Below are 20,681 nucleotides of genomic sequence, written 5' to 3'. Positions count from 1 at the left end.
TGCCCCCCACACTGTTCCCCCCAAAAGCAGGAGATATATCTCCCTTGTGAAAGCTGTCCTCCTGTACCAGGAGGTAAAGAGACATCCTTATCACCAGAGATGGGGCATTTAGAGCAGAGAAGGCTGTATAAACAACTTTTGTTACTTTTTATTAAGTTACTACCCCAGCCCACCTGCTGTTTACAATTCCTCACTAACTGAAGCTCACAAAGTTGTTTTCTTTGTCCCGGCAATTCCTTACAGATTTCTTGTCTGTTTTCCTAAAAAGTATGAAAACTGCCCTCTCTGGTTATTTCTTTAGGTCTCAATTTCAGTAATGGGTCTCCATGGGCACATAATAAAATGTTGGGTTTTTTCCCTCCTGTTAATCTGTCTCATGTCAATTTAATTTTTAGTCCGGCTGGAAGACCTTGAAGGACAGAGGAAGGAATTTTTCTTCTCTACAAAGGCTATAATTAAGTGTATTTTATTTTGAAATTTAGAAGAGGCTCTTTTTAATAGAAACCGCCAGGTTGTTCACAGTAAAAGGTACATTGGACACATTTTGGATTTCCTCTTTTACCCTACAGGTTTCCTGTTCCTGTTCCCAGAGTTTTCTTTTCATGTATTTATACTATGTGCAACTTATGCATTTAAATTCTTTCTTTCTCGGGGCTCCTGGGTGGCTCCATTGGTTGAGCATCCGAGTTTGGCTCAGGTCATGATCTCACGGTTCATGAGTTCGAGCCCCGCATCGGGCTCTGTGCTGACAGCTCAGAGCCTGGAGCCTGCTTCGGATTCTGTGTCTCCTTCTCTCTGCCCCTCCCCCGTGCGCTCACACTCGCTCGCTCTCTCGCTCTCTCTCTCTCTCTCTCTCAAAAATAAACATTCAAAAAAAAGAAACGCTTTCTCTTTTAAACTCATTTGGAAGATAACTGGCGCTCACCTAATTTTCCTTCTATTTTAAAATATTAACGCGAGTTTTTAGAACTCTGTTTTCCCTCATATTTTTCTCCATCTTTAAACCAGACTACTCCTCTACTCTCTGAGGCAGCCTTCTGGCCTAAACCTCTGTCAGTCAGTGTCAGTTTTAACACAACAACCTACAGGTGTCCTTGGGGACTTCCAACTGTCGCGATGGGATGGACGCGGGGGCTACAGATCACTGGAAGGTGGGGCTCAGCCAGTGAGCTTTTAAACTCTTCTAGTTATTCCAACACCTGGGGGACACACTCTCACTTCTATCCCGAGGTCCTTTTCGACATCAGCATCATCTGCAGCACTGAACTCAATATTAGGGCGTACATCCCAGCTCACAAACAGCATGGACACAAAGGAATTCTGCAGAAAACACTGGCTGGCAACACGAGGGACTGTATTCTGACACAAATCTCTTGTTGAAGGATGTAGAGGTGAGAAAAGAAGAGGCTTTATTTGCTGCCAGGAGGAGAGCCAATCTAGGAGGGAAATGGCTGTGACATCTGGCAATTAGCAGAGATTTGATGTGTTATAGGTCTTATGGGCCCTGAGACAAGTGGACCAAGCAGTAGGAATATGGGACGGGGGGTGCCAGGCAGATGCTCTCGAAGGCCAATGCATTGTTACTAATTTTCCGAGAAGTGAATCTGGGAGTTAACCCTCAGCTCTTCTCAAAAAATCTGACATAAAAGTAAACAAATCTGAGAAAGTACCTTTTGCACTTTCTTGTGGTTTGGAGCTAAGCAGCATGTATGGGGGGGGGGTGTAACCTTGAGGCTTACAGCTTCTGTTTTTGCAGAAAGATCTTAGCTCTGTACACTTTTGAGCTCTTCCAGTGCACGCACAGGCCACTGGGAATCCGCTCAGCCCTACACAGACCGCAAACCACATCCATATAATAAACGCCACCAAAACAAGGGAGCGAATTGTGGGTTCTGTCTTAACTCCCCAAAGCCAGAAAGGGGCCCGTATATCCACTGCCCATTAGCCTAGGAGTTCAAAGGAGAGGTTATCTTGTGGTGTCTGTGGGTGAATGAATGAAGTCTAGGACAAAATTTTGAAGAACCGCGTGCAGAGGCAAGAACAATAACTTTAGGTTAGTTGGTGTAAATGGGCAAGATGGGGGCCTCGTGCCCCCTGCAGAATTCTGAGGGTTCACCTCGTTTACAGTTCTAGCTGGTAGCTGCTAGGCAGGAAGGCCACTTTCCCTTTTCCCACAGCCTACTCAGCTCCTCTCACCTCTCTTACAGTGCGAGGGAACAATTACAGTTCCTGGAAAGGTGAAAGCAGGGATTTGTACAGCCACAGAGAGGCGAGGCATCCATGGCATCCCCTGACCAAATCTAACTTTATTACACACGTCTCAGGCTACCTGTGGAAAAGGGGCAGTTTTACTGTTTACATTTCTAATCCATCACAGTCTGGTTCTTTTATAAAATACCATAAAAATGAATCACTGCAAAAATTAAAAGGCATAATTAGATTCAACAGGCATGAGCTTTCTCTGCTAGACTGTTGTAAGTTTCTGAAGACTTACTCTCAATATCAGTACTCCTCGGAGGGGGGTGATGAACAGTTTGCAGACTTGCTCTGGTTTGGGGACAGCCTAGGAGTATCAATTTCCGAAGTTAAGCATTCTGAGAGAATACTGTGACCAACCTTTTTAAACATAAATTTATTGAAATCTCTCCACATCTATTTATTGTTTTAAAATTTTTAATGTTTATTTTTGAGAGAGAGAGGCAGAGTGTAAGTGGAGAAGGAAGGGGCAGACAGAGGGAGACACAGAATGCAAAACAGGCTCCAGGCTCAGAACCGTCAGCACAGAGCCCGACGCAGGGCTCGAACCCACGAACTGTGAGATCATGACCTGAGCCGAAGTTGGAAGCTTAACTGACTGAGCCACCCAGGTGCCCCTCTGTATTTCTTTATCTGTCTATCTATCATCTATCTACCTATTTATCATCTATCAATTGTCTATTTACCATCTGTCTTTACCTTGCATATTATTCCCATAGTTTCAAATTGTATCCTTGAATTTTGTTTCATTTCTATTCCATTCCATTCCATTCCATTCCATTCCATTCCATTCCATTCGGTTCTGTTGTGTTCTATTCTATTCTGCACTGCATTCACTCCATTCCATTCCCTTCTGAATTTGTTTAACTTGTGGCCACAAGGGCATATCTTCCTAGTGAATCCCAAAACAATGGCTGGAAGGCTGGGAAGAAGGTATGTGTATATGGTTTTGGTAATGACTGTAACAATGAGCTGCAGTGGGTTCAGAACTTGTGGGGAAGTAGTCATTTGGCGGCTGGTGAATATCCATTTTATATTTCCTGATGCAGATTTTTAAGTAAATGATAAAAGTCACCTTAAAAAGTGAATCTGTTTCTATGTTAGGTTTGGACTCATTTGTTTCTTGATCTAAATCTTTGTGGGGGGGGGGGGTTTGATTGTCAGAAATTGTTTTGGAGATTCTTTGATTATACCTTCAGATTTTCACAATGAAATGCCGACTTGGCTAGTTTTCTTCAGATACTTTACTGCTTCCTTTAAAAAAAATTAAGAGAGCTTATTTTTTAAAATGGTACTTCATTTAGGTTTATTCTTGAACCATTTCTTGCTTTTCTTTTTTAGGGAATTAGCAATCTTTTTCAGTCCCTATGTATTTTATGTTTTCTGTGTCCTCCTAGGGCCAAATTAGCATATCTGGGACCTAATGCTCATGGTGTTTGTTTTGTTTCTCTCGGATGTGCGTTAATTTTCATCTAAACCCTGGATTTCTCATAGTCTAAGAGGCAAGATCTATAGTCATTCAGATTCTTGTATCTGTTACTTACATTCATCCTGGACCTGTGTGAGATTATGACCTTGCATTTGTAGGGGAGGAAACAAATATTTATGTTTTTACCCTCCTAGGTTTTCAGCGAGGGCTTGATGGGAGAAAAAGGGAAAAAAGGCTGGACTTCGCTGCGGCTCATAGTCTCCAGGCAGGATTCTTGAAGCACACAGGTTGTGACACTCCTACAGCTACCTCGAGGACTTCCTTTAATGTTTCACCACCAGAGCTTTGCTCTGGTCAGTGTTCCCTCCCTCTGATAACCATATATATCCCCTCCACCCCATATATGTTAGCAATCGTCCTTCAAACATAGGGCCCACTGATACACATCGGAAGGGTCTCATGACTAATGTTTTACTAGATAGTAGTAAATAACCTTATCTTAACAGCCCCTAGCCCCTCAGGGTCCTGGAAACCTTGCTTCCAAATTCCTTAGAGACTTAACACTATTCCTACCCCCCACTAACTAAAAAGTACCTAATCAGTTATTCCTCACACTCCCAGTGTGCTCTTTCTGCCCACGGGGCCTTTTTGCAACAAAAATGGCCCAAGAATTCTTTCTTGACTGGTGGCTCTCCACCCCCACACCAGGGCTCTGTAACAAAAGGCAGATCAACAGGAGAGAAACAAAGAGAAATTTTATTAACGTGTTTATGTTATGTATACATAGGAGAGACTGGGGATGAGTGACTCGTAGTTTTGGTTAGAATCTGGTCTTAGCAAGGAAAGGTATTTTTAGGGAAGAGACAAGATAAAGGAAAAGGACTGTGGGTCTCCAGGCCAGCAAATTGTGTGAGAACAACTCTAAGGGAAACTAATGGCAGATAAAGGCTAGTCACCACAGTCTGGCATGTGGATTTCTCTCATGCCACCTCCAGGCTGAGAAGGGACTAAAATGGTCTATGGTGATTAACTTTTGTCCTTTCCAGTAGAGAGGGGAAAGGAGACGCTTTTATAATTTTATGTCTTGCTTTTAGGCAAATAGGAGAAAAGCAGAGAGCTTTTTTTCTTCTTCTTTTGGGGGGAGGGAGGTCCGTTCCTTCTTAATTGCCTTCAGTCTGAAATAATCCATATGCTGAAGTGGCATATTTTGCGGTGGCCAAATGTTGCTACCCTTCACAGTTAAGGCTTTAAAGCTTGAAAATTAGAGGACGCCGTTTTTCTTTCAATGTTGCTCCTAAGAAAAAGATCAATGAGAAATTAGTATTAATATATATATGAGATTTAATATCTGTGATTTTTATTTTTTTAATTAAAAACATTTTTAAGTTTATCTATTTTGAGAGAGAGAGAGAAAGAGAGACAGAGAGCGTGGGCAGGAGAGGGGCAGAGAGAGAGAATCCCAGACAGGTTCCATCCACACCATCAGCGTGGAGCCCGACGTGGGGCTTGAACCCACGAAATATGAGATTAGGACCTGAGCCGAAACCGGGAGTTGGGGGTTTAACCAGTGAGCCACCCAGGTGCCCCAACATCTGGGATTTTTCAGATCGAGTGCAATGAAAATCACATCTGTGATTACACAAAACTAAAAACAGATCACAGAGTAAAAACGAGAGTGAAAGAGTCCAATGAAAGGGGAGACGAAAACCATTTAAAAACCTACTCTGAACTAGACGTGGATTTAAAAAGAAGTAAACTACTTTCTTGTAGACCATAGTCATTTTAAGAACATGGATTCTAAGCCAGATGATTCATCTGACATCATTTCATCTGACATCTTTAATATAATCGTCTTTGGGGTCTAGTAACCTTCTTAAGTGTGAAATAAGTGCAGATAAAAATAAAACCTTCATTATGGTATTTTAAGGATTAAACGAGTCAACTTAAGTATATGAAACAGTGGCCTAGGAGCTATACGCATGAATATGAGCGTGACCTACTTCCTGCTCTTTGAGAGCTTCCAGTGACTCATGAACAAAATAAAAAGCAGTGAAAGTTAAACATTCGAAGACAGACAAATGGATGGGTGGACAGGTGTGAATAACAGTCCGGGGTTATAGTCGGTAAGTGAAGAAATGGAAGCCTAAAGTGTTCGTGATTTACTTTTGGTCCCTTGGCTGGCAAGACCAGGGCTGAGAATAGGCCTCAGTAAGTCCTCTCCAAGTAGAGAACCAGGGCTCTTTGCCCTCTGCGGTGTTATTTCAGCCTCTATACTTACTAGCTGTGTGAGCTTTGGGAAGTGACTCAGCCTCTCTGAGCCTTAATATCTGTATCTATAAAACAGAGCTAATAGCAGCATCTGTCTCTGGAACTTGCTGTGAGCATTGACTGAGATGATGTGTATAAACTACTTTACAGAGTGCCTGGCCCACAGCAAGCATTGAGATGTACCTTACCTTTTATTACTAGTCATATAAACACTTGATTTCATTCCAGTACTGCCTGTAGAGAGTAGGTGACATACTTGGAGTCATATAGTCAAGATTAGTTCTATTTTTGTATACATTTTCTGTTTCTGCGTGCAGTATACAAGACGGAAACAATCAGGAATAATAAATACAGAGAGATAAATACAATTTACAAGGAAGAGCCTTCCCAGAAGAAGCAATTAATTGCAAAACGATGTGACTTGTGTTTTTCCCTCTCTCTTTAAGCTTCCACAAGAGGCTATGCCATGCTTCAAAATACTGCAACAGAAAGAAGAGGGAAAAAAAAAAAAGATTTCTAGACAATCCAGTCTGTACGAAATACCTAGGGCAATTCCTGGCACCAAAGAGGTGTTGAGTGTAAGTTAAATGGATTTTTTTATGTGATTATTGAAAATGTCTTCTACGCCTTCTTCACAAATGCTCACTACCCCCAAACAAACTACGTTTGTCAACACCAAGGTCGAAACAGTACCACAAAAGAGAAGATTTCTCTGGGGGGGGGGGGGGTGAGGGGGGAATGTATGGCTCGATCTGTGTAATAAAATATCTAAAAATATATGCCTCAAAATGTGAAAGAGTTACATTTATCAAAACTGTCTTTCTTTGTTCTTGTTTGAAAGATGAGTGTGGACTGAGTGAGAGTGTCGTTGAAAGCCAAATAAATTAGGGGGCTCTGGGAAGCAAGACTGCTGACGAGAAAATCAGGGTCCAGTCCGAGGGTGCTGAGGTGCTATACTGTGAGCTGTGCAGCTGCGAACTCAGCGTGTGCTCACTAAGCCCCGGGATGCACACAGTCCGTGCTGGGCCCTGGAGGTAGCCAGTAAACAGTGTTCAGGTTCCCACTGGAAAGACAAGACATACCCTCAGAAGTCAACCAAATGATACTGTCCCAAGTCAATAAAGACCCTGTAATGAGGAATCACAGTGTGAAATGTGATTCAGGCCAAACGAGAGACCTAAGGTAAGTTCTGCGAGTCATGGGAAGAAGAAAGCTCTGAGGTCTGCAAGCATCTGGAAGGCTTCATGGAAGAGGTGGGATCTTGGGCTGAAACTCAGCAGGACTATAGCATCAGGAGAGGGTGAAAGAGGGAAGTTACTGGGGCATAAGCAGGGGTTGCTGCTGTATAATGGGATCAGGCAGTGAGCGTTTGGCACTCAGGAAGCCCACTGGGGCATCTCTTGGTACTCCTGTGCTATGGTCTCATAAAACATGGCAACTGGGGGCCCAGGCTCCTCAGAGATGAATGTAAGAAGCATCCACCAAAGCTTAAGGGCAATCTACAAGAGGGATTGAGAAAGGAGAGGGTCGGTACCACCTGTGGTCTTAGGACCAAAGCAGCCACAGGAGATTAGCTTATTCCACTCTCTTTCCCCCAGAAATTGTGACTGTCCAGAAAATGCAAGACTCTGACAGAGGAGTGAACTGAATGTGCCCTCAGATCCCTTTTACTGGCTCTTAGCCTCTTCCTGTTTGCTGGAGAGGACTGTGCCTGGGCACTGGGGCCTCACACTCCTTCAGGGCAGGCTGTTGCTAATCCTGGGTGACTGTAGGAATGCAAGGGCCCTCCTCTTTCGTCTTAAGACCACCACCGGAGTGCGGCTTACACTCCAGAGCTCTCTGCGAGATCAGGCTGCAGACTGGGGCTTCATGGAAATCACAGCCTGCTTTGGATTCCTCCTCTTCCCTCCTCTGCTTCCTTTCCTCCCCTCCTGGTTTCTTGTGGGAGTACTTCCTTAACACATTCCCCCGCACTGGACTGCTCTCTATAGGATCCGCTTCTGAAAGGGTGGGTTGGATCAAGGTTCCAGGGAGAGGATAAGCATGCTTAATTTGCTTGAGGGAACTAGACTCCCTTAGCTACAAAAGGAGGGCAGAAAAATTTGGAGAAGAGTTTAGAATTCCAGTTACTGCATGGCACCTTGCAGAAATGTAACGAAGCTAAAGAAATTCCTAATTCTTTTTTTTTTTTTTAACATTTTTTATTTATTTTTGGGACAGAGAGAGACAGAGCATGAACGGGGGAGGGGCAGAGAGAGAGGGAGACACAGAATCGGAAACAGGCTCCAGGCTCCGGGCCATCAGCCCAGAGCCCGACGCGGGGCTCGAACTCACGGACCGCGAGATGGTGACCTGGCTGAAGTCGGACGCTTAACCGACTGCGCCACCCAGGCGCCCCAAGAAATTCCTAATTCTTTTTTGCTGGGTATGAGCTCAGACAGCCTGTTACAGGTGCAGTTGGCTGCGTTCAACTGAAGTGCGACTGAGTCTAAGTTCTGCGAATGCATCTTGCGGTTCAGAACCTGACTATACAAAGTGTACGTTACGGACACTGCCCGTGTTCCTCGCCCAATGTCTCCTGAGGACTCGGTGGTTGGGGAAACTGCCTCAGGCTACAAGGACCGGTGGTGTTCTAAGGGCTTCCTCTGGCAAGCTAGCGTGCTTGGCCTGATGTCAGATGGGCTGTCGATGCTGCGGCATTAATATCCCCAGAGCCGTTCTCGTCCAATGGGAATTAGTGCATGACATATCCCAGATTTCTCAGTCTTCCCACGATCTCTGAGAAGTGTGCCACCGTGCCTCCTGGAGGCTGAGACCCGGTCTCCCACAAGGATATTCTCTCGGCGGCTGCTTCTTGCCTGTCCCCATTCTCCATCCCCTTACTGATATTTCCTGGGATCTTATTCCACATCTATTCGCAATAAACCCTGTGTCAGGATCTGCTTCTGGGGGAGCCCAAATTAAGACAGACAGGTTCAACCTCAGGACTTCCGTATTCTCATGAATATCTTCTGCTGAGATGCAGTTTCTTTAAAAGGCAGTTTACCTGTGGTGCCGCTCTGCAGGTTCAGAGCACGCTCCTTTGGAAAATGTTTCAGACTCCGTAACTCATGTTTATGAATATGGTTACTCAGGGTAAAGATTTTTTTTTTTTTCCTTTTGACTCTGGTCTGAATAATCATGAGCGGTATTGCAAGCGGAATGTTTCAGCAGAAGAAAATCAGGGAAATTAAGAAAATCACAATCATTCCCGAGGTGGTCGGGAAACTCTTCTGCAGGTCACTGATTCAGCAAGAAGTTACCAAGTCTTGTGTATGCATAGGGCACTGTGTGGTGCCAGGATCGTTGTCATTGTAAATTTGATCCTGGGGAGTGCCTTCCCTAGTCATGAAAGCTGGGAGGATATTCATTGTGCTTAACTAAAAAGGAGCGAAATGGATTTCAGAATGCAGCTTGCTCAGATACTGTTTCTGGAACCAGGATCTAGAGAGGAATTCCTTCCCCTTTTTTGTTTTTTTTTTTAATTTTTTTTCAACGTTTTTTATTTATTTTTGGGACAGAGAGAGACAGAGCATGAACGGGGGAGGGGCAGAGAGAGAGGGAGACACAGAATCGGAAACAGGCTCCAGGCTCCGAGCCATCAGCCCAGAGCCTGACGCGGGGCTCGAACTCACGGACCGCGAGATCGTGACCTGGCTGAAGTCGGACGCTTAACCGACTGCGCCACCCAGGCGCCCCTTCCTTCCGGTTTTTGAGTGAAGAGAGGCCACTCCCAAATAAGCGCACATCCAGACCCCTAAGGCGGCTGGTTGGTGCGTGCACACGTTTATTAGGTCTTGTGAAAATGTGACACATTTTTTAAAAAAATAAATCAATTTCATATGCTACCCCATGTAGCCCTCAGCTTTTTCTAATTGCTTCACAGAAGCTTGTTTTGTTTCCCCAACACGGTTGTGCGATGTGTTGTATCCTCCCACCATCTTGTTCAATTGTAACGGCGCACGGTAAGCTCACCCACTTAATAATCAATCTCACAAGGGTTCGCTGCATGTTTGTGATACATCAGGCACTGACTTCTGGGAACGATGCCCACTCACTACCGCAACCCCTCTCCCCCCCCCCCCCCCATCGCTCTTGCCATGAAAAATCAATAAAGAACACATAGTCTTGACTTTCAGGGAGTTTCTCATTTATTTGCAGAGACAGGCAAAGAGCAATTTTCCAAATGGTACAGTAAGTGCTATGAAAGAAGAGAGTATGGAATGGAGAAGTTGCAGCCCATTCAGATTTGGGAAGGCTGAGAGAACAGGTGGGGCCAGGGGCGAGCCCGGAGTATGTGTCATCTAAACCTCATGTATACATGCAGGACTTAGCCCGCATGTCCTTAAGGACGTAGCCGGGTGGAGAGAGGGCATTGGAGGCAGAAAGGAAAACACAGAAAAGGGTCTAGACGTGGAGAAGAGCATGGGCTGTTTGGGAACTGCAAGCATTCAACAGAGCTGGAGAGTAGAGTCTGCTCAGGGCTGGCAAAAGAAGAGGTGAGCCAGAATGTGAAAGGCTTGCACATTCTGCTATGCAGTGTAGACCATTTTGGAAAGGTAACAGGGAGAGACTGAAAACTTTTGAACAGGGTAGTAAAAAATCAGTTTTCACCTCGTTTCGCTCTGACTGCTTCTTGGAAACTGAATTGTGGGAGAAAAGTCAGGAAGACAGGAAACCATTTAGGTGGTATCGCAGTAGCCTTGAAGGGATCGGGTGATAGAGCGGGCTGGCATCTGGAAATGGAGAGATGTGGATAGAAGTGTTAAGAGGGGAAGAGAGGCTACATGTAAGGAGGTACGTGTGCGTGGCGGGGTGGGGGGCATGGAAAGTAAGTGTATTCCATGTAGAAGAGCCCACTGGGCTGTGGAAGGATTTAGCCTCGCTTAGGGGGGGGGGGGCTAGAAGTCTCATTTCCTGTGTTGTTATTTCCCCTTGAAGCTCTTGGCTCCCAGATCTTTGATCACGTGCTGTTACTTCCGCTCGAAGCTCTTGGCTCCAAGATCTTTGATCACGTGTGACAAAACCCCACGCACTTTCCCCTTTGGTCTGAATGTGCTGACAAGGCAAAACAAGACACTTTCACATCCTGTTCTTTAGCTCATGGTTGATTAACGGAGATTAAAACTCTCTGCTCTCCGAAGGTAGCAAGCTAGCCATATTTGGGAAAAACCATTTCCTGTTTTGATAAATAAGGCTTATTTCTGCAGCTTGCAAAGCCAGGGTGTAAAACCACCTCATTTGCAAACGTCTATAAAAGTAGAGGTGCTCCGAAGATATTTAGACTGGGGTTGATACTCCTATTGTGATAGTCTCCCTCATTTTGGTCTCCTAACTTGTCTGGTTTTTGTCTTTGACAGTTTGCCTCAGGATGGCACCTTGCCTCCAGATTCCCATCTGCTCCAGCCAGGTAATAAGGCCATCTGGAGCCTTTTGTGCTCCATTCCTGGCTGGCAACCCAGGGGACTAAAGGTGAGTCCTGATCCTGGTCCTATGTCCAGACTCTTGTCTGTTGGAAGCATGGTAAGAATTTGATTTTGATTTTTTTTTTTTTTTTTGAGTCTTTGGTTGATTTCTGGTGATGGATTTTTTTGTTTTGTTTTGTTTTGTTTTGTAGTTAGATAATTTGGCTATCTCTGTAAGTGAATTAAATGGCTTATAGATATTTTTCTCTTTTGAATGAAAGATGACAGAAAATCATGTTTGTTACTCTTTTCTGTTTGTTTGTTCATTTTTCCCCAATTTTGAACTCAAACCAACTAAGAATTTGTACCCATTAGAGAAGAGCTCTTTTTATATGAAAAATGAGTTTTGTATTTTTAGGTTTACCCCTGATGTATGGGCTAAAATTTTGGAATAGAAGCTATAAGTTTTCTAGGTTTTTATGTATGTTTATGTGTCTATAGATATGTAATATTTTCCTACTTCCAGATGGTATTACTAAATTAGATTATAACAAAATTGTTAAAGAGTTTTATTCTAATTGACTTAGAGTTAGCTAAAGGCATATACAAATAAAGGACTATTCCTAAAAATTCCCAGATATTGAAAAAATTAAATTTCTAATACTTTCAATGTCCTCAAAATACATTCTTATAGGCAGTAATTCAAATGTTCTAAGAATTCAAGTTTACATAATTTAGGTAACTCTAGCAAATGAGACTAATTTAATATTATTGGTTTAATAAAAACAGCTATATCTTCTGAGTTGTCAGCATTAAATGTAATAGAAACATATATTTTAATTTTATGCAAGCATGTTTTTCCTCAATTTATAAAGTTTGGCTGATTTAATACACTATCATTTCAGTTACTATATTTTAAGATTATAAAAATGTACATTTGTATTAGTCAAATTAAGTCATTATTTGGACAAACTTTATTTCAAAGTAATTATATTTTGCAGTATGTCAGCTTAAAGACAGTGTCCAAAATGAATTGGTAGCTTAAAACCTTGGACTGATGCTAAATTGACTTAATTTATGAATATTCATTAGACACCTAAATCCTATCTAAGTAAGAGAAAAAATTGACGCATTAATTGCTGAATACAATTTCATTTTATATACTTTTGGACTTTTACTTTTATATAATACAGAGAGGCTATCTATTTGGGTCTGTTAATGCACATGTTCATTTTTGCCACATTGAGAAGCTGTACCTATAAGGAACGCTTATGACTATAAAAATTATGAGATGTTGAGATGTATATTTATAAACTTTGCTAGTCTGCTAGAAAATACTGGTATATGAAAGACAGTTTACAGTTATTTACTAGCAGATACTCTTTCCTTGTCCAAACTTTAGTTAGGCTCCTGTGAGCCTTCTTCTAGACTAGGCTCGACCTTGGCCTGCTGAGCCCCCACTTTAGCAATGAATCCTAAGCTAGTTAATTGACACTTGCCCCCCTTTATATGGGATCATCCTTGATATCTGATCAAGCTCCTCATACCCTGCCCTAGATATCTAAGTCCTTGGCACCTGCTTTTAGTAAGAATCCTGTTCAGCCAGTTTAGCAGGAATCCCCCTACTTTGGTATCTAACCAAGTTCTTCTTAGTAATTTCCTATCCACTCACCCCCTCCCTGGCCCCTTGGCTGAGATCTCCAGCTGTCTGTGCTGCATGGGAATGGGATACCAAAGTCTCTCTCCTCTACTGCAGTAGTTCTAATAAGATCTGCCTCGCGGCTTTAACACATTCCCTGGGAATAACTCTTCTCTTACACCGTCTCCTGGTTTTCTATATGCAGTAGAAGTGGCTGTAGTGAAAACTTAGAATCAATATATGTGAATGAGACTCTAACAGGAGTGATAGTAGCAGAGAGGAGCAACTTTGCACATGAAGTGTGCAGGGGGTATTTCGTTAAGAAAAACAAGAGTAGCTTTGTTCCAAAGTAAAATAACTGCTTCCCAAATGAGAGACAAGTGTATGACAAACTTGTCTGGATAGAGAAAGTTGTAGATGGTTCATGGAAAAGGAATTGTATTTCTTAGAGTCAAAGCTGGCTAAGGCTGATGGGCTTATTTATAAGATTGTTTTTATGAATCTTTTTTTCCATTTCTTTTTTTTTAATTTAAATATAAGATTTTTAATAAGAGTGTTAGTACCAAATATGCTGTTTCAAAACTAGCATTTGGTTTTCTTTCTATTAAAATGACATTTTTTTTCCTTGGATTACTGGTGTTTTCTTAATAAGTGCTTGTAAAAAATATTTTTCTTTACCTTTAGAATAATCTGCCTAGAAAACAACTATTCAGGGTCTTATTAGACTCATTTCCTATACTTTGTGTTGACTTTATCATATCTTCAATTACTCGAGAGAACAAAGTCTTTTCACTTGAAAAGAACTGGAGTTCTTTATAGTCACGTCCCTTCTATGCCTACTTTTAAATTTATATCTTCATTTTGGCTAATTAGGTAACCAACTATTATTTCTCAGTAATCCACTGTCCTATTTAATCAAGTGTTCAAATTTCCTGACTACTTTTTGTATTTTACTTTCCAAAAATCAAATCCTAAATGATATCTTTTGCCGAAGAAATTGTCAAGAAAAAAAAAAAAAGTTAAGTCTGGACCCGAGTAAGGAGAGGTATTATTGAATGAGACTATTGCAGAGAGATGCTCAAAGCCTGAGCCAGAGCAGTGTCAGGCAGGTGGGGGGGGGGGGGGGGGGGAGCGGGGGGGACAAGCAAAGTTTCTGTAAGCAGAGACCCTGGGATAGGTGCCTGTGCAAAGCAGAAGGACGCCATGCTAACAGCTGGTGTGCGGAAGGTGCCTTGAAACATAATGAACTGCATCCAGTGTTGTACTAGTAGAAAAGTTGAGGCAGGAAAGTTGTGTCCTCGGGCCCAAGGACTTGGGATTCTGGTCTCAGTTGAAGTAAACAAGCAAAAGTGCAGAAAGTTTGCAGAGTTGGGACCTAGTGGTTCTCAGCAAAGCAGCCTAAACTTATATGAAGCATAAAGTTGCCTCAGCCTTGTCAGTCCCTCTCTTTGTTCAAGGTGGGCTCAGAGAGACTCTTCATGGACAATTCAAGGATAAGGAATAACTCAAACAGCGGATGGCTGAGTGAGATAGACCTCAGGGCCACCATATTCTCAGTGATGACCCTAGAAGACCAATTGAATCATCTGTTTGGAGTGCAGGCAGAGGTCAATTGTTTCAGTGTTCTTAAATGGGATGCCTAAAATTAAAAAAAAGATAAATGTTAGCACAAAGGAATGTATTAAAGAGCCAGAAGTCAAACCCTAAGAGTATCCAATCTAGTGAAACTCAGGAGGTCAGTGGATGAAATCGTTTCATTGTGCAGCACTGCTCCCTGAGTCGTATCGTGATCTTAATTATGCTACTCAGAGCTCGGGTTATCTCCCTTATCAGGGGACACATGACCTGAGCATTTCACCAGACTTTCTTAGTGACCCAGACAGCAGCTTGTCCAGAGAGCAACCAGGTTCACGCCTGGACTGCTGCAGTGTTTCTTCAGATCCTGGGGGAAAAGGCCAGTGACAAAGCAACCTAGAGTCCGAATAAGGATCTGGGAAATCATGTTTTGGTTCTCAGTGACTTGAAGTCAGGAAAAAGGGAGAAAAGTTGTACAGGTTAGTTTGAAAAGTTATAGCCAGGTATTGAAGGAATCTGCAAGAATTGAAAATTTGGTAAGGGCTGACAATCTCTCTAAAGTAAAAGATTCAAATCTGATTTATAAGTAGGTATCACCACTAGTTTATCTACAGTGGGAAAAGAAGCTAATTAAGTGTCTATAAGACGAGATAGAGTTTGCATATCAATCAGCTACCTGCAGTTTACAGAGGTGCAAAATAGCTCAAAGGCAATGAATAGGGTCAGAATCCGGTAATCCAAAAGAGCATACTATAGTTTCCCATTGAAACACCAAAGGCTCTCTACAGTCCCTTTCCCCTCTTGATCAAAGACAATCTCAAAGAAAGATGACTCTTGGTCACAAAATAAGGCTGGTCTCACTGGAGGTGGCCTGGTTATTTACATAGATGCAGCAAGAACGACGTGGTACCACGTAGGTCTTATACTGGCTTCTCTGGATGCTTTCAGAAAGAATCTCAGATTGGACTTTTCAGAGCCTCTTGAGGCTAGGAAGCCAAGCCAAACCTTCACCATCATTTTCCACCTGTAGTACCTAGTGATTTGGTGGGCATTCCTCTCTTCCTGAGGTCCTCAAAATAGCCTAGGATTCCTGAGCCTGCCAGGAAGTGACCTTCCTTGCTCACCTATAAGGCTGGGAACCCTATAAAGCCGGTTGCCAGGCCAGTTTTCCCAAGACGGACTTTGTAAGCATTGGCCCATCATGTCAACCTTAATTGCTGAAAAGCATCTGGTCACATCTGACGAAACGAGCGTCATTCTCAACTGTGACATTATAGGCAGAGCCAGCCTTGATTAACCAATGCTTCCAGTTATGTCCTATTAACAAGGTGGACAGGCTCTTACTGAATCTATGCAAATAACTACAGTGCCACGAAAACAGGAATACTCCACGAGACTTCCCAGAATTTGGAAGGGTGAGGCAGGGCAGAGAAGAGGAATGTTTCCTTTGTGTTTCACAAGAGCACAGTCTACTAAATTGTTGTGAGTGCTAGATAGCTTGAGAGAAGAGAGAAAGTGCATCCTTACATCCAGAAAATAGAACACGAGAGCATCAGCACTGTTCCAAACAAAGCCCATAATCATGAATGATCAGTTCATTCAGTCCTATGTAATAATTCTTGTTCCATTTGATCTTGGATTAATAGTCCATAAATCTATATTCTCCCCTAGAGTTCTAGAAATCCTGACTTAGTCTACCAGGGTGGTCCCAAAGTTATTTAAGCAGTGCCATCAGAAGCCTTACCCAAGAGTACCTGGCTGGCATAGTCTGCTTCCACGGGTCTCTAAGATAATCCTTTTTTGTTGAAGACAGAGCACTCAGTCGGTAGCTGATTTGCAAGGGCTCTTCGGGAAGCATCAGAGTAACATAAAACCACCTGTGAAGGACAGAAAACTTAAAATAGCCATGGTTAGTTCATTTTGATAATTTTCAAAGGTGAAAGATCTGAGCAGAGTTCACTATAAAAATAATACAATTGATGAAGAAATTTGATTTTTATGGGACACTGAAAAAGTCAGTTCAATCAGTTTTAGGCAAAACATGCTAATGTTTAATTAGCATCGTTAATCCTGTTTTCAAAGAAGACTGGATATTATATGTAGTTTATGAAAATGGATGAGTATAATCTTTAGAGGAAAACATGACAGATACAATATCATGGTTCTGAGACATGATATACCATGAACATATATCAAGCATATTGTTAAAATATAGCAATGGTATATCCAGATAATCAAGCAATAAGTAAACTTAACCTGAATGAGTTTAGGAAGAACATGCTTGAGTAAAATAAAAATGTGTTCTTACAAGGCTGATAACTCAAAAGGCATAACTGTATTTATTAAACCAACAACATTTAAACTAGCCTCGTTTGCCAAAGATTTACCTCGTGAGCCTGAATTTTAAAAACATATTGGTAAACTTTTATAAGAATACTTTTTTCCCCCACATTAAACATATTAGAGATTTAATTGTCTCGGTTTCTGGGAATTTCGGAAATATTTAAAATTCTATAAACTCCTATTTATCTCTTATCCAATCCAGAAGGAGCTCCTTTAAGGGACTTTAGAATTTAATGTGGTCATACCATTTGGAGGTAGGAAAATAGTACACGTGTATAATACAACATACATATACGCACATACAGATAGACACAAAGAGCTTATAGCTTTAAATTTTAATTAAAAAATTTTAGAGCTGGTTCAGACATAAACGCAAAGACTCAAAACTCACTGGTTCATGTAAAAGAGCTGACTCTAATCCCTGCCTCACTTTTACCTTTTTACAAGGATTGTGTTCCTGGCAGATGGGGCAAATTGAAGTAACCTGCTCAATGTAAGAGCTGAAGCAGTCTCCCCAGTATTTGTGGAGGAGACCCTCAAGATGTACTTGTCCCTGATATGTATCCAATGGAGGCTGTGGACTACATTTTGGGAGAGTGACAGAGGAGAGACCAAGTGGCCATTGGTGTCTCCAAAGCCCATCTGAGTAAAGAAAACTTGAAGCTTATTTCTAATTAGCTTTTTCAGCGGCAGGCTTTTGCTCCTGGGGTCGCTGGGCTCCTCACAGCCCCGACAGTGGTAAGGGACTTAAATATCAGGTGTCTACAGGACGAGGAGCCTGAGTGAGAAAGGAAAGGCCTCGCAGGGTGGATGACAGAGGAGGTAGAGGCGTTGAAGGGGGGAGAACGAAGGATTCTAGGGAGCTGAAGGGAAAGTTGAAGGTGGAAAAAGGGAGGCAGAGTTAGAGGAGGATGATGGGAAGGGATAGGTCTTAGAAAACACCGAGGAAGAGAAATGGCCTTGGAAGGAAGCAGTGGTCTCTGAAAATGTTTGTGGAAGAGACTTTGTTCTGTTTCTTTGTACCAAACAATAAAAGCAGGGCACCGTTTGGATGAAATCTTGGAGTCATGGGATTCAGGAGCCCTGCTCAGAATAAGTCAATGTAATCCAAGAGTCAGGGGCTTTAACTATACTCAGAAAAGCTGGAAGAAGGCAGAGAAATAGAAGGAAAAAAGACAAAAATGAAGAATAAAGCCAAGTCTTTACCATGCTACAATAGACACATGTGTGAAGCACTGGACCAGGATTTAGACTCACCACTGTGGATCCCAACTTCCCCAGCCAGGAAAGGAGCCAGCATCTGATCAGATGGCATTGACGCCTGGGTGAAGAAAGCAAGGTCCTGGGGGCATCTGACATTCTGTCAGAGTTACAGCGTCATCCCTGTGAAAGAAAAAAAATGCAATGGATGTTACTATGAAGGATGTTACTATGTTCATATGAAGGGGGTTCTTGCAATAGGGGGAGAGGAGTATCATAATAGGAAGATGCTCTAAGACTAAGTCAGAAATGTATCTGGGGAGGGATGGGTGGGCAGAACTTTTAAATGCAGAGACGCCTGGGATAGGTGGCTGTGGAGAGTAGGAGGTGGGGAGCTGAAAACTGGTAGGGGAGGGGGTTCTTGAAACTTAACCTTCATCAAATATTGTACTAACAGGGAAGTTAAGGCAGGAAGTGTTGGTTTGTGGTTAAGCACATGGGGCAGGGGTTGCTCTTAAGAGGAGCAAACAAATTCAAGTGCAGAAAATTTACATGGGATTGAGGGCTTTGTGGTTCCAAAGTTGTGTCAAGCTCAAAGTTTGATTAACCTTGTCAGCACTTAAAATTGTTTTTGAGATTTTGCAAAGGGTTCCCACTAAGATTTGTTTTTTCACCTTGTAAAAAAAGAAATGTTGGGAATAATTAGGGTTATTGATAGGTTACTAATGATGTGTTACGTGGGAAATACTCTCAAATCAGAAGAAATGCTTAGACCTCCCTAGGTTAAATTTGTTTGGGTAAAACATTATTAGTGTAAATATTTAAACAATTGTATCCTGTATGGGAAGGTTCTAGACAATGATCAGTGTTTTTGCTGACCATGATACGTTTCTGTGTATCAGAGTTTTAGTGTTGCTTTGCCTGTAAAACAAAAGCAGTATTATATTAGCAGTCATAATTTTAGTTATTTTTAAAAACATTAAGTTGGTTGCAACTTTACATCTTTAATGCGAATTCAGTGTATTTCCTGGCTAGTTTTCTACTGGGGATTCACATCATTTATCTATAAAGTTTTATTAATCTACTACTGATGTTTAAAAGCCTACTTTAGATGTATTAAATCTATTTACTTGATAGTCTTGACATATTCTTGATATATTCTAACTTTGTACTAGGTTTACATCTAATATTTCAGGATTTTTATCTTATACCTGAAAATGTTTTCTCTGTGAAGATTATGTTTATGTGTTTTCATAAATTAAATGCAATCTCTTCTTTGAAAATAGGCACGAATCTTTGTGTTTAAACATGTTTTGTCAAAACCTTTTTTGGATTGACTTTATTTTGTTCTCTGTGCCATGGACACAACCAGATATGCTTGTCGATTGCATGATTATTGTCATGAACTCTCTTCAGATCATTCTCTTTTGAAAATATCAGTAGGAAGTAAATAATAGACCTTCTAGTCTTTTGTCATCTACAGACAGTTTGTATGCTTTGTTTTACTCCTGATGCTTCCATGAAAATACCTGGAATCAGCTGGAAGGCAGAGTGTTCCATATTTAACAAAGGATTGTCTTAAGAGCCTGGAGACTCTGCCAGATACTCTTGGGTGCAGGCTTCTGATGGCATTGTTTAACTATGAGATCATACCAGTGGACTGAGTCAGGAGTTCCAGACATCCAGTCAAGAAGTAGATGTGTTCCTGAGACTACTAACCCTGGATCAAGTGGAACAAGAATTATTACACAGGGCTGAATGAACTGATAATTCATGATTATGAGCTTTGTTTGGAACAGTGCTGATGCTCTCGTGTTCTATTTTCTGGATGTAAGGATGCACTTTCTCTCTTCTCTCAAGCTATCTAGCACTCACAACAATTTAGTAGACTGTGCTCTTGTGAAACACAAAGGAAACATTCCTCTTCTCTGCCCTGCCTCACCCTTCCAAATTCTGGGAAGTCTCGTGGAGTATTCCTGTTTTCGTGGCACTGTAGTTATTTGCATAGATTCAGTAAGAGCCTGTCCACCTTGTTAATAGGACATAACTGGAAGCATTGGTTAATCAAGGCTGGCTCTGCCTATAATGTCACAGTTGAGAATGACGCTCGTTTCATCAGATGTGACCAGACGCTTTTCAGCAATTAAGGTTGACATGATGGGCCAATGCTTACAAAGTCCGTCTTGGGAAAACTGGCCTGGCAACTGGCTTTATAGGGTTCCCAGCCTTATAGGTGAGCAAGGAAGGTCACTTCCTGGCAGGCTCAGGAATCCTAGGCTATTTTGAGGACCTCAGGAAGAGAGGAATGCCCACCAAATCACTAGATACTGCAGGTGGAAAATGATGGTGAAGGTTTGGCTTGGCTTCCTAGCCTCAAGAGGCTCTGAAAAGTCCAATCTGAGATTCTTTCTGAAAGCGTCCAGAGAAGCCAGTATAAGACCTACGTGGTACCACGTCGTTCTTGCTGCATCTATGTAAATAACCAGGCCACCTCCAGTGAGACCAGCCTTATTTTGTGACCAAGAGT

At 42.1% G+C, this 20,681-nt stretch overlaps 2 long non-coding RNA genes across 2 annotated transcripts; one reads left to right on the top strand and one right to left on the bottom strand.

Moving 5' to 3' along the window:
• Nucleotides 1-3,084: 3,084 nt before the first annotated feature.
• On the top strand, nucleotides 3,085-6,696 carry LOC125924935 (uncharacterized). Its single transcript, XR_007458624.1, has 3 exons — nucleotides 3,085-3,189; nucleotides 3,880-4,038; nucleotides 6,400-6,696. It is a non-coding gene; the product is annotated as an uncharacterized LOC125924935 (long non-coding RNA).
• A 4,599-nt stretch (nucleotides 6,697-11,295) lies between these two features.
• On the bottom strand, nucleotides 11,296-18,716 carry LOC125924415 (uncharacterized). Its single transcript, XR_007458409.1, has 2 exons — nucleotides 18,212-18,716; nucleotides 11,296-16,488 (listed from the first exon to the last, which is right to left on the bottom strand). It is a non-coding gene; the product is annotated as an uncharacterized LOC125924415 (long non-coding RNA).
• Nucleotides 18,717-20,681: the final 1,965 nt, after the last annotated feature.

Source organism: Panthera uncia, chromosome F2 (genome assembly GCF_023721935.1).
Source record: "Panthera uncia isolate 11264 chromosome F2, Puncia_PCG_1.0, whole genome shotgun sequence".
Lineage (NCBI taxonomy): Eukaryota > Metazoa > Chordata > Mammalia > Carnivora > Felidae > Panthera > Panthera uncia.
The sequence above is the reverse complement of the archived record's forward strand: the minus strand, read 5'-3'. Positions and strand labels throughout refer to the sequence as shown.